We start from the raw sequence: 11,372 nt of genomic DNA on the forward strand, positions 1-11,372 counted from the left end.
TATTTAAAGCTTTCCATGGTGGGGGTAGGGTAGGGGACATTCAGGAGAGAGGAGGTTAAGAGAGAAGAGAATGGAATTGCTCTACCAAAGGGGATTAAAAGAATCACAAGGGCTTTTTAAAATGACTCAAGCAAAAAAAAAAAAAAGGATGCAAATAATTCTAGGCTGTGAAATTAATGGCAGCCAAGATTCTTAGTTCATTCCTTTTTTTTTTTTAATTTATTTTTGGCTGCATTGGGTCTTTTTTTTTTTTTGCTGAGCACAGGCTTTCTCTAGTTGTGGAGAGCGGGAGCCACTCTTCGTTGTGGTGCAAGGGCCCCTCATTGCAGTGGCTTCTCTTGTTGCGGAGCACAGGCTCTAGGCTGCATGGGCTTCAGTAGTTGTGGCTCGCGAGCTCTAGAGCACAGGCTCAGTAGTTGTGGTGCACAGGCTTAGTTGCTCTGCGGCATGTGGGGTCTTTCCGGACCAGGGATCAAACCCATGTCCCCTGCATTGGCAGGCAGATTTTTAGCCACTGCACCACCAGGGAAGTCCCCTTAGTTCATTCTTTAAATCTGCTTAACAGGAAAAATGAAGGAGAGACATTTGTATGCTTGGGGAGTGATGGAGTCCTTGAAACTGCAGTTCTATAGAGCACTGACAAAACCAAACACACGGCAGAGAATATGTGTCCTGGGATAGGACAGAGCTGGCAGGGAAATCAGACTCCGTGGTGGGGCAATCTGCTTACGTAAAAATACCTGGCATTCCCTCCCTTGAATATTTGACTTCCCAAATATATGACTCCTTCATGGAAGTCTCCACATCATGTCCAGAAATCGGCAAAGTCTAAAGATACTCTTGTAACATATCACATTGGAATTAGGAGGCCTGGGTTTGAATCTTAGTGCCGTCATTTACCAGCTTTGTGACCTTGGGTCAGTTACTTAACCTCTCTGAGTTTCATCACTTTATAGGACTGTGGTGAGGACTAAATGGGATTAAATATGAGCAAGTACCTGTCATAGTGTTGGGTCCATGGTAGGCTATCAGTGAAGGTTGATTGAATCTAAATCCTCCACCTCTTGTCAATTTCTTTGGTCCAAAGGACCTTCTTCATTGAGTCCTGTCCTTGGAACACACTGCTTCCATTTTAGAGCTCATTAGAAAACACATAGGCCTAGAATCCCGGGGGGAGGTACAAGTCACTCCGAGCCCCAGCAAAGTCTTCCCATCCTCTCTCATCTAAATGTCGACATGCACAGTAGTCCACCCTGTTGGTCCAGCAGGCCACTGCACACAGCCCCTCACACTCAAGCCCACCTCTGTGCTTTACCACACTGAGGCTCTCTCTTCAGCCCAGCTCTTTCCCCTCAGTCTTTTCCAGCTCCTTCCCAGAGGCAGCCCCCCATGCTTGTGAGATGTCTGTGCATCCTGGGGCCCAGACTCACCCTGAGGGAGCCCAGCAGGTGGGATCGATGCTCTGGTCCTTCCCTGTGAGACAGACTGTGGGGAGAAGCAAGAGGGAGAGCAGTTGGGAAACAAACCAGATTTCTAAGCAGAGATGATGGGACTTAGGCCCTGGGGCAGCAGTGGGATTGTTGAGACAGTCTGGGGAGGGTGTCAGCAGGACCCCTTGATGAACTAGCTCTGGGTCAGGAGGATGAGAGGGGAGTCTAAATAGACCCACATACCCCCTTGGCCAGGGACACAGGGTCTCTCTCTCCAGGGCTGGCAGTGGTGGATGATTTCCCAGATACTACCTGGGCTGTGCCCTGCAGCTGTTGGCCACATTACACTGCCTGTTTTTAAATAGCTGCACCGGATTTTTCATTCGTCTTTAACAAGGACCTGAGACCTCCAGCTTGTGCTTGGCTGTGGAAGACGAGGCTCCTCCTGGGGTTGTGCTCCCCACCCTGAGGCTGGCCTACCTTGCTGTGGCTCTAAGGATCACGTCCAGAGGGCCTTTTAGTGCTCACCCTGTGCTCCCAAGCTCGAAGCTAACTACATTCCCGGGGGCAGCAAAGAGGAAATTAAACATCCCTTGTTTTCATCACTTCCCAGTGTGTGATGAGAATGGGATATAGTCACCAGGCCCAGGACTCTCCAGTTTGCATTTGCCCCATGAGGCCCACCCGGCATCACTGTGCAGCTCTGGAAGAAGAGAAGTCTGCTCCCTGGGGGATGGGAGAGAATTGTTCAAACTTCTATCTTACCAACCCTTTGGTGGCAGAGGTGGACACCAACCATCACCGGTAACCCTTGCCTGATATACCCACCTCCCCCTGGCTGTCTGGTCCAGATGGAGTAGTTTGGAAACTGCACAAATCAAATGAGTCAATTACAAGACTGTGACTTGGAGCAAATCACTGATCATCTCTGAGCCTCAGTGTCTTCATCTGTAAAATAATGACAATTATACATACCTCATGAGACTGTCAGTAGGATAAACTAGAATATGCAAGTGCAATCTTTTGGTAAACTATAAACTCCAAATAAGAGAACCTTAATAATTGAGTGCTGACCTGGCTTTTAAAAATGCTTTGTCAAAACCCTTTGGGAAGCCCATTTTTTTTAGGGAATGAGCCACCCACCTCCTTGCAAGGTGTGCAATAAACCTTTTTCTACTCCAAAAAATAATAATAATAATAATAAATAATAATAATAATTGAGTACTTACACATAGCCCAGGAAGCATGTCAGCCCATACCCCTTCAGGAGTCTTTCTTAGGCTCCTTGCCTAAGCCTACTTTGTACCCTAAGCTTACCTCTGTAATAGCACTAATCAACCTGTATGATAATTCTTGCTTTGCATATCCATCTCCTACAGTCTACTGACCACTCGGTTTCCTGGCCCACAGCAGGGGGCTCAGTACAAATTTGCTGAAGGAATAGGCTGAGGCCCTGGAAAGCGGGGCGTGAAGATATGGCCAGATACGGCCACCAGGGGGCAATCAAATCCTTCCCAAGCAGGTCAACTTGAGACATTGTGGAGGCCCTTCTCAGAGGAAGAGAGCGAGCTCTTTAAGAATTGCTCTCTTATGGGTAAAGGCCAGGGCCTAGCGCCTGGGCTACGAATTCTCTTTGTGTCTGACATCAGCTCTGTACAAAGACACGACCATATCTACCATGGTGTCCAGAGTCCCTGTGTCTGTCCAGAGCCTGAGTGTCCAGGATGACCCTGGAGGAACCAGACTGTGCTGGGGGTGCGGGAACTGATGAGCTCTGCTGACAGGGTCCAAGGGCCAGTGTACGTGTTGGGTGCATGCATACATGCTAGTCCCTGAATGATGTGTTTATGAGAGCTTTTGGCCCCTCCGCGGAGATCTGGCCACCCACCTACCCTCATAAGCAGCGTTGCAGAAAAGGACCAGACAGCACCGAGGCCTGGGATGTAGGTCTGGTCCACCAACTGACCCACCCTCTGTGTGGCCTGAGCGAGTAGCTTCTCCTCACTGGGCCTCAGTTTCCTCACCTGAGAAATGACAGCACCAGGCTAGGTGGCTAAGGGCCTTTCTAGCTCTGACCTTCATTCCCTGTGTCTCTGAGGTGAGGGCTGATTCAAGTTCAAGGGCTCCAGGTAACCTTGAGGATTCTCAGACTGGGTTAGAACCTGAATCCTCAGAATGGGCCTCTGCTACCTCTGGCTTCCTATCAGGAAAATACCCAGACTCACTTCAGTGGTCACATACTGAATGCTGCCCTGGGCTCAGAGAGGAAGGTTTTCAAATACCTGCGGGGATGCTGTCGCTTGCCTTTCTGTCTGTGGAGGTTTCCCAGGTGGGGCAGCCTGAGCTGATCTCTGCCTGCCCTGTGCTTCCCCCAGTCCCCACCTCTCATTCTCAAACCACCAAGGCTCTCTTCTGCCATCCATGTTGCTATTAGCTGGGAAGGTGGGTGCTGGGACAGACCCACTGGTCTGGGACGCTGGCAGCAAGCAGAGCCGAGGACCTCAGTCTCTTGGGGCCTCTTCTCTCTGGGACCCCACCCTCGACCCCTCCTTACACCTTCAGGCAGAACAGGCCAGACAGATGAGAATCTACCCAAGCGCAAGCTGCTGTTGAAATAAAGGCAGAGATGTTTCTTTATAATTTTCCCCTTGAAATAAACCCAGACTTAAGAACAACAGAAACACGCAAAATGTGTTTTTAGTGGAACCCAGATGGAGGGCTGGAAGCCCAGCGGGCTGTCTCCGTTGAGGGTTCTTGCCTCTGGAATTCTATCCTCTCCCCCAATCCCCCCTCAGGAACACCCCCACCCCCCCAGCCCTCGTCCTGGGGGCTCTCCAGCCTGGGGCCCGCTCCCTCAGGCCATCTCCTTGAGGCTGCTTCCGGGTGGGCAGAGGGCTCCCACCATCCACCATCACCCTCTGGACAGAAGGCTGAGTCTGGCATCTAGAAAGATCTGTGGTTTTAGAGATTTGGGGGAGGGGAGCGGGGACCAGGACCAACTCAATCCAAACACCTGGATCTGCCGAAATACAACAAAGAGAGTGAGTTAGGACATCTGAAAAAAATACTCTGAGGAATTCCGCTCACCCACATGGCCCACTGCTTCTCATTAACGAGCTCCAGTTCTCCATATTAACATATGCAAATCCAGCCCTGGGCTGGGGGGACTTAGGATACAAAGGCAAGTCCTGACAACCCCCTTCCACCCCCAAATTGGTCAAAGAGTCCCCTGTGGGATGAAGAAATCTCACCAGCTCCATTTTGGTTTCGCTGAAGCAAAAGTCTTGAGAGTTGTAGCCACAGGATGGTCATTCCTCGAGGGGAAACAGATGAGAGGAGTTACAAGGGAAAATTAGGGAAATTGATCCTGTAGAAGCTGCCTCTTTTATGAAGTGGTACTGGTCATTTTTCAACAAATATTCCTGGATGCCCCCCATCTACCATGGACTGTACTGGGCTCTGGGGACATAGATATAAACCTATGTTGGGGGGTGGGAGTGGTCCCTGACCCTCAAAAGTGAAGTCTGGGCAAGAAATACAGACTTCGGAGTTATCAGCATAGACGTGGTAGATGAGTTTCCTGGAGAGAGGAGTGGAGGACTGAGACCCACTTTGTAGGAAGGGGGGAAATTTGGGCTTCCCAAACCATTCATCCTCTCCTGTTTTACTACCTCTTAAGGGCACTCCTGGCTACGCTCTTCCTCGAGCAACCTTCTCTCTCTTCCTGGCCCCTCTTTCCCTGTCTGTTTTTTCTGTAGGGTGATTAGAATTGAATAGCAGTAGTGAGGGTGGCATGAGGACCGGGACAGTGACCCCCCAGTGCTCCAGCTCCTAGCTCCCTGCCCAGCGCACCGTGGGCCCTCAGTAGGGAGGCCCTCAGTAGAGTTTGTTGCCGGAATAAAGGAAGGAAGGAAGGAGGAACCAGGCTAGGGTTCCATTTGTTGGCTGGTTTCAGGCCTGTGCTGGGCCTCACTCCTGCTTTGAAAGGGGAGGGAGCGCGGGAGAATGAACAGGGGCCCTGCCAAGGCCCAGGGCCTGCGGGAAGGCTGGAGTCCTGTCTGAGCTTCGCTTCCCATTTCCAGCCGTGACTCTTGGACCGAGCGAGACCGTGTGCTCTCCCTGGGGACCTTCAGACCTGAGCCCTGCTTCATATGCATAGCGGAGGAGGCCAAGAGTGGAAGGAAGTGCCCAGACAGAGGGAGACAGAGTGTTAAAATTCCACGACAATACCACGGGAGGGAGTTTACGGTTCCTAACTGAGCGTAAGCCCTTTCTCCTGGCAGGTCTCGGAATATATCACTCTGGGCTCTCCCAGAGCAGCTGACACATCGCAGTAACGCTCTTCCAGAAGTCAGGGTCTGCTGGTTGCAGCAGGGACGGGAAGGCAAGCCGGGAGCAACTGAAATGGCCCCTGTCTCCTCTGACGTCGGAGACCCAGGGCAGGCGGCCGGCTCAATGGAGGCCCATCGACAGGCTGTCAAGTGCAGCGCTTTGACTCCCAGCCGAGCCCTGAGCCCAGAAGGTGGTTTAACTGTCTGCCTCTGGGTGGAATTCTGTTCACCTGGTGAATAGAATAGAACTCGTTTTCTGTCAACTGAAAGCTCTGAGTGGCATGTTGCATGTGTGTCTTATTAATAAAAAGGAGAAAATGGAGTCATTATTACTGCATAATTGCTGTTCGTTTGCTAGGCCTAATCTTTCATGCCCAGGTATGGGGGGTGGGGCAGGGGGACAAAATAAAAGGGGACCTTGATCTGAACCTCTCGGGAACCACCTGTGTAGGTGGCACCTCGGGAAAGACCGAACCGGTACCTTAGGAGCCCCAGAGCAGCAAGCGTGGGCAGAAAAATGCACACCTCTTTGCCTACCAGACTGCATCACAGCCCTGGCGCCAGCTCCAGAAGTCAGGTGACCGTAAGCAAGGCCCTACCCTCCTGGAGCTCTGTTTCTTTCTTTCTTTTTTTTTTTTTTTTTCAGGAAATCAGTGCTCATATTCCTGCCCTGCTTGTCTCATAAGGTTGTCCTGAGAATTAAATGACAAATGACCTCCATCATGGATTCTTCCCTTCATTCACTCAGTCAACAGTCATCTGCCCAGGTATGTTTTGGGACAGACACTGTGCTGGGTAATGAGATGCAAAAAGGAATAAAATGCAAACGCTGCCTTCAAGGAGCCCACAGTCTAGTGGGGGCCACACAGAGAAAAAGATGAGATGTGGTATAATATGGGGGACCCTAGATGCATGTGGTGCTTTGGAAAGCCAGAGGAAGGGCATGCCACTCGCCTGGTATAGAGAAAGCTTTGGAACAGTGATGCTTACCTGTAAAAAGGCGAGCAGGGAAATTGGAAATATATCACACTATTTCCAAAATGGACATGCTCATGGTGCGTGTGACCTTGAAGGCAGACCTTGATGCTCCAGGCTGAATATAATGATTGATGTGCATTTTATGACCACGATTACCCAGGGAGGCTGTAAAAAAGGAGGGCATGGGGTCAAGGGGACTTTTTGCCGGGCTGCTTTGCCCCATGTGGAGGACAGCACCCCAACTGTCTCCTTGAGTCATTTACACTACCCCCAGGCTGCTATGGATAAAACCTTCTTCTCAGACCAGAACCTCCACGTGAGTAGGAGGCCCCAGGTGGGCCGTTAAAATGTGATCTCTTAGGCTTGTCAGAGAGGAGATTAAGAGGGGAGATTGACCAGTTTTAAGATGGCGGACCCCACATGGACACAGGCAGGAAGCCAGGCCAAGTGTATATAAATTGCTTCAGCCCTTAAAGATAAGAGCAGACCTAAGAAGAGCACTAAGGTTGAAGACACCCATACTTAGGAAGCATGCCCATCCTTATGCTATTGACATTTTCTGTAATTATTTTCTTTTTGGTCTCCTTTAATAGTAAATAAGGTTATTTTTTATTTTTATTGAGGTACAAATGACATATAACAATATATTCGTTCCAGATGTACAACATAATGATTCAATATTTGTATATATTGTGAAATGATCACAATAAGTCTAGTTAACATCCATCACCTCATGGTTACAATTTTTTTTCTTGTGCTGAGAACGTTTAAGGTCTACTCTTAGCAAATTTCAAATGTACAGTGCAGTATTGTTAACTATAGTCACCATGCTGTATATTACATCCCATGACTGATTTATTTTATAACTGAAAGTTTGTACCTTTTGATCCCCTTCACCCAGTTCAGTTTTATTTTGTTTTATTCTTTGTTCACTTGTTTTTAGACTGCACATATATGTGAGATCATATAGTATTTATCTTTCTCTGTCTGACTTCACTTAGCATAATATCCTTACTTTTTCTTTTGGTGGCTGAATAATATTCCACGGTATGTATGTACACCACATTTTCTTTTTTTTTTTAACAAATGTATTTATTTATTTATTTTTATTTTTGGCTGTGTTGGGTCTTCGTTGCTGCGCATGGGCTTTCTCTAGTTGAGGTGAGCAGGGGCTACTCTTCCTTGTGGTGCGCAGGCTTCTTACTTCAGTGGCTTCTCTTGCTGTGTAGCATGGGCTTTAGGTGCGCAGGCTTCAGTAGTTGTGGCACGCAGGCTCAGTAGTTGTGGCTCACAGGCTTAGTTGCTCAGCGGCATGTGGAATCTTCCCGGACCAGGGCTCGAACCCGTGTCCCCTGCATTGGCAGGTGGATTCTTAACCACTGCGCCACCAGGGAAGTCCCCACCACATTTTCTTTATCCATTCATCTATCAATGGACACTTAGGTTGTTTCTGTGTCTTGGCTATTATAAATAATGTTACTATGAACATGGGGGTGCATTTATCTTTTTGAGTTAGTGTTTTTGTTTCCTTTGGGTAAATATCCAGAAGTGGAATTGCTGGATCATATGGTAGTTCTATTTTTAATTTTTTGAGAACCCTCCATACCGTTTTCAAAGTAAGGTTATTTTTTTAAGATGCCAGCCTGTCTCAGCTCTAAACTTGAAAGGAGTCATCTTATGCTCTTGGAAGCCAGAATGGTGGTGATAACAAAAATCAGAGGGAGAAACCCCTCATTCTATGCCAAGAAAGATGGTACTCAGGAGATCCAAGTTCATCCCACGTTGTCAGCCAGCCTCCCGGCTGGAGTTTCTCCTTCCAGGATTCTTCTGGGTCAAACTTTGGACAGTTTCTGTGTTTCTGTGTGTTTCTTTTCACAGAAAAGACATTTCACTTATAATGCCTGTAAGAAAATAGGACCAAGACTAAACACTGAGAGCTTCCCTCCTCCAACAGGAGGGAGAGGTCCCAGGAAAATGGGCTAGGACTCATGGCTGGTACTTTTCATAACTTGCCACTCTGTGGATGCTGGATCCTATTTATTGTCTGTCTTCCAGCACTGCCAGGGGTTCCCACACCAGCTGGTTATGCTGCCAGGGGTCTGCTGGAGAGCTGGGTGGGCGGGCAGGAGGAGACTCAGACAAGATGAGATCGGTTTCCCAGCTGAACTAGGGAGAAACGTTTATCCCTCACCTCTGGGCTCCTAATGAATTCCGATTCAAGCCACACAGGCCTAGGAATCGATAGTTTTAATCATTTCAAAAACTAGCCCCACTCTGGGTAAAATTACAATGCACAAGAAGCTCAATGGAGCTTAAAGGCCACAACCTCATTATCATTTCATTAGACTCACATTTCAGCAAGATGGAAAGCAATGTTTTCACACACCACCCCTCCCACAGCTCCCCTCACCTCCCCGGGTCCTGTGGAATAGCTCGGGAGGACAGCGATGGTTTACAACAGCTGTCAGCTACGAGGGCCACTGGCCACTCCCATCATGCACTCTGCCCACGGAGGAAGCTCGACGCAGTCGCTGGAGACCTCAGCGCAAATGCCTCCCAAATCAAGTTTGCAATCCTGGGAAGTTTAGTAAAAACAACCCTGCTGTCAGTTTGGCTTCTCACAGCTGGAGGGGTCAAGTCATCAGCACAATATAAACCCAGGCCAGCAGAACCTTGTCCTGCCCAGGACCCCAGACACCCTCTGGGAAGCAAAGGATTTGAAAATGTCTTAATGTTTTCCAGTTTGTTTATTTTCCAGTGTTTAATGATATTGTCCATGCAAGGAGCAAAAACTCAGTTCCTGCTAACAATTAAAGAGGCTTTCTAATTTAGGAGAAAATGTGATTTTAAAAGAGAGAGAGAAAGAACTTGCACGGGAAGTAAAAGCACATAACTCACATTGTGAACATGCATGCAGAAAAGCCTTGAGTTGAGAAGACCCTGATTGGATGTGAGCACACGAGGGAAAGCTGTTGGGGAGACTGATCCAACCAGGGGGCCATTTCAGAGAAGGTCACAAACGCCTGCTCCCCCGCTTCACCTCTGTCGTACCTTATCACACTGCCACCACCACCAGACAGTTTCAAGACTGTGGCTTGTATTTGTGACCCAAGTGTCCCCAGACCTCACCATCCCACATGTCCACATGGGTTCCCCTCAATGAAATGACCAGATTTCACTGCTGCTTGCTCTTGTCTGCCATAGGCTCACTCTGTGACTTGGGGGACCCCTTGGGAGTGTCCCACATGTGGTCGTGGGCAGGACTGTCATGGGGAGTGGACACCATGTCTCACCAAAGCTTCTCTCTGCCGACCCTGTTTGCTCTCTGATGCCATGCAGACCACAGTCACCCCAGGGTGGGCCTTGCTGCCAGCATGCCCTCTAAAAGTGCTGCTACCACGCCCACCTGGTGTCCTCTGTGCCCTGGAGCCTCATAGTGTCCTTTGCCCCTCCCACCATGCTGTCACACCCTGTCACCTAGACCCCAAACAGGACTGATCTCCCTGAGTCTCATAGGACCCTTTATGAAAATAGCCCCTTCGGCTTCCTTTGAGGCCTATCCTCCCACAGGACTCCATGCTAGTTTAGCGGGGCAGGGGTGGTGATGTGTACTTCCCTCCACTTCCCTTTATGTTCCCCATTGCTAAGAGAAACCTGTGCCCCACGCCTCCCCAAATCCAGCAGAAACATCTGAATCCCACGGCTAGAAACGGTTTTAGCTGAGGTTGGGAGCCCGACCCCATATCCTCAGACCAGTTGTTCTCAACCTTGGCTAAATATTAAAATCACCTGGGGAGCTTTTTCAAATCCTATTGCCAAGGCCACACCCTAAAGCAAGAAATCAGAATCTCTGAGCATCAGTAATTTTTAAGTCTCCCTAGGTGATTCCAACATGCAGTCAAGATTGACAACCATTGCCTTGGAGGAAGAAAGAAATGGAGGAGGGGAGGGAGGGATTGTGGGAGGGAGGGCAAGGCCAAAAAACTGGGACCCCTTTCCCTATGAGGGAAGGGAGCTGAAGCAAGCAGACCTAGTGCCACACCCCAGGACACACACTGAGAAAACCCGGTGATTCTTTCACCAAACCTGCCAGTGACTTGTGCTGCTGTTGTCAGTATCTCTTTCAGCTGAGTCAACGTATTAGGAAAGTCAAAGACAAGTGCAGCCCAGACCTGGTGGCATCCGAGGTATCTGCAGGGAGGAGGTCTTATCCATGGCCGTGGTGGAGACTGACTCCCGCAATTGACAGGACATTGGGAAAGCCCTGTGTCAATTTCCAAACTTCCCAGGATGGCTGGCCATCAGCTCCAAGAATGGTGTGGCCAGGGACTGGCGTATGTTAGCTAGGTACACAAAGAGTTCATTCACTCATTCATTTGTTCACTCATTCATTCGTTCATTTGTCCATCTGCTCACTCACATCCACACATGTCAGAGCTGTGTGTAAGGGACCTCAGATATCATATGCAGCCCGGTGGTTCCCAGGCTTTGTTTTTAGCTGAGGAATGCTGGTTTAAGTGAAACCGTATGGAAGCATAAACAAATACAAGAGGAGTTGCTCTGAGTAAAGTAGAATAGGAGGCCCTGGACCGGCCCACTCATCTCCCTTCTCCTAAGGGGGCTTCACCAGATT

General features: G+C 49.1%; 1 long non-coding RNA gene across 1 annotated transcript; it reads right to left on the bottom strand.

Moving 5' to 3' along the window:
• Window positions 1-4,268: 4,268 nt before the first annotated feature.
• LOC307053351 lies at window positions 4,269-6,814 on the bottom strand. Its single transcript, XR_013810907.1, has 3 exons — window positions 6,752-6,814; window positions 4,682-4,744; window positions 4,269-4,449 (listed from the first exon to the last, which is right to left on the bottom strand). It is a non-coding gene; the product is annotated as an uncharacterized lncRNA (long non-coding RNA).
• Window positions 6,815-11,372: the final 4,558 nt, after the last annotated feature.

Source organism: Hyperoodon ampullatus (genome assembly GCF_949752795.1).
Source record: "Hyperoodon ampullatus genome assembly, chromosome: 5".
In the NCBI taxonomy this organism is placed as follows: Eukaryota; Metazoa; Chordata; class Mammalia; order Artiodactyla; family Ziphiidae; genus Hyperoodon; species Hyperoodon ampullatus.